The sequence below is a fragment of the Mandrillus leucophaeus genome, unplaced genomic scaffold, assembly GCF_000951045.1.
Source record: "Mandrillus leucophaeus isolate KB7577 unplaced genomic scaffold, Mleu.le_1.0 Scaffold74, whole genome shotgun sequence".
NCBI classification, from domain to species: domain Eukaryota; kingdom Metazoa; phylum Chordata; class Mammalia; order Primates; family Cercopithecidae; genus Mandrillus; species Mandrillus leucophaeus.
Genome location: NW_012108030.1, coordinates 638,157 through 640,534, shown reverse-complemented (window position 1 = coordinate 640,534; position 2,378 = coordinate 638,157).

Below are 2,378 nucleotides of genomic sequence, written 5' to 3'. Positions count from 1 at the left end.
ACATGTGCTGTATTGACTCAAGGTTTAATGGATTTAGGGCTGTGCAGGATGTGCTTTGTTAAAAATGTGTTTGCAGGCAGTATGCTCGGTAAAAGTCATCGCCATTCTCCAGTGTTGAGTACTCAGGGACACAGTGCACTGCAGAAGGCCGCAGGGACCTCTGCCCAAAAAAGCCTGTGTATTGTCCAAGGTTTCCCCCCCCCCGAGACAGCCTGACATATGGCCTTGTGGGAAGGGCAAGACCTGACCGTTCCCCAGCCCAACACCCGTAAAGGGTCTGTGCTGAGGAGGATTAGTAAAAGAGGAAGGCCTCTTTACAGTTAAAATAAGAGAAAGGCATCTGTCTCCTGCTCGTCCCTGGGAATGGGATGTCTCAGTGTAAAATCCTATCATACATTCTATTTACTAAGATAGGAGAAAACCACCTTATGACTAAAGGTGAAACATACTGGCAGCAATACTACTCTTTACTACACTAAGATGTTTGTGTAAAGTCAAACATAAATTTGGGCTCCGTACACAACAAGACACAACACCTTTCCTTAAACTTATTTATAACACAGAGTCCTTAACTCACATGTTTTCCTACTGACCCTCTCCCCACCATTACCCTATAGTCCGGCCACATCCCCCTCACAAAGATGGTAAAAATAGTAAGCAATAAATACTAAGAAAACTCAAGAGACCTGTGCCGGTGCAGGTCCTCTGTATACTGAACACCGGTGCCCTGGGTCCACTTTTCTTCCTCTATACTTTGTCTCTGTATTGTATTTCTTTTCTCAGTCTCCACAGGTGTGGAGGGGCAGGCTCCCTTCAGGCAGGTGGATCACTTGAGGCCAGAGTTCGAGACCAGCCTGGCCATCATGGTGAAACCTCGGCTCTACTAAAAATACAAAATGTAGCCAGGCAAGGTGGCACATGCTGGTAATCCCAGCTACTTGGGAGGCTGTGGCACAAGAATCACTTGAGCCCGGAAGGTGGAGGTTGCAGCTGAGCCAAGATCGTGCCACTACACTCCAGCCTGGGCGACAAGAGCAAGACTCTATCAAAAAAAAAAAAAAAAAAAAAAAAAAAATCAATAAATGGTACTGGGGATGGGGACAGAAGGTTAAACTACCCCTCAAAACATACACAAAAACCATTTAGAATCAACTGTCAATTTCAACGGTAGAAACATATCAATAAAGTTTTAAAGAAGATTAATTTAGGAGAATCTCTCAATGTTATTAAGGTATGGCCAGATATTTTAAACAGGTCACATAAAGCACCCTATAAAGCAAACTCTATTCTGCTAGGGGAACAACCACTTTAGAAAACAGTTTGACACTTATTTTGACTGAGGTTATACACACCCTATGAAGCAGCAATTTTATTCTGAGGCGTGCATCTAGGTATATACCTCTGCCTCCCCCAGATGAGAGCACATATGAACCAAAGGACATTTACACAAATTTTCATAGATGCATTATTCATAATAATACAAGCTTTAGGCAATACAAATGTAATTAATAATAGAAAAAAACCTGCTATATTTTACATAATGGAATGTGATAGAAAACCTATTATACTTTTGGCCCAGCCTGTAAGAAGGCTTTTTATATTTTTAAAGGACTGTAAAACAAAAAGCAAATTAGCATATGCAAGAGACCATATGTAGCCTGCAAGCCCTAAAATATTTACTGTAAATTTGCCTGATTGCCATCACTGAGCAAAGAAAATATACTCAGATGCAACAGGAAAAACCCTCACCAATAATGAGCAAAAGAAGGCTGACACACAAAAAAAATGATGTACAATTCCATTGATACATAGAGTTTAAAACAGGCAAAACTGTATTAACTACAGTGATAAATAATGATTAATTATATACAGAAAAGCCTACAATACTTTTCAGTGTGAGAATGGAAAAAGGCTCACAGAACACCACCGGTGTGCTAACCATATTCTATTTCTTGACCTGGGCAATCATTGCTTCTACATATATTGCCTCCATGATAATTAAATTGTACATTTAAAATATATAAATCTAGAAAAATTAACAAAGTAAAGGAAGAGATCAACGATACCAAACACTTTACTCCAGGAAGGGTGTTAACTCCAGACAATATAACGGGTGAATGTCCACTAACACTCTATTTTCCTACTTTGTAATGGAAAGTTGAGCCAATGCATTAAGATAAGAATGAATTACAAGCATTACAAAGTAAGACAGAAAATTAAGGTTATTTTCAGGTGATATCATCACCAACATGGAAAACGAGATTCAAGAAATTACATATTTAAAAAAGAAAATGCTCCCTCAGAAACTCCCAGGCAGATTTCCGCATATATAGTTGGCTAGAATTGCACCATATGCCTAAGCTCATGTCCATATCAAA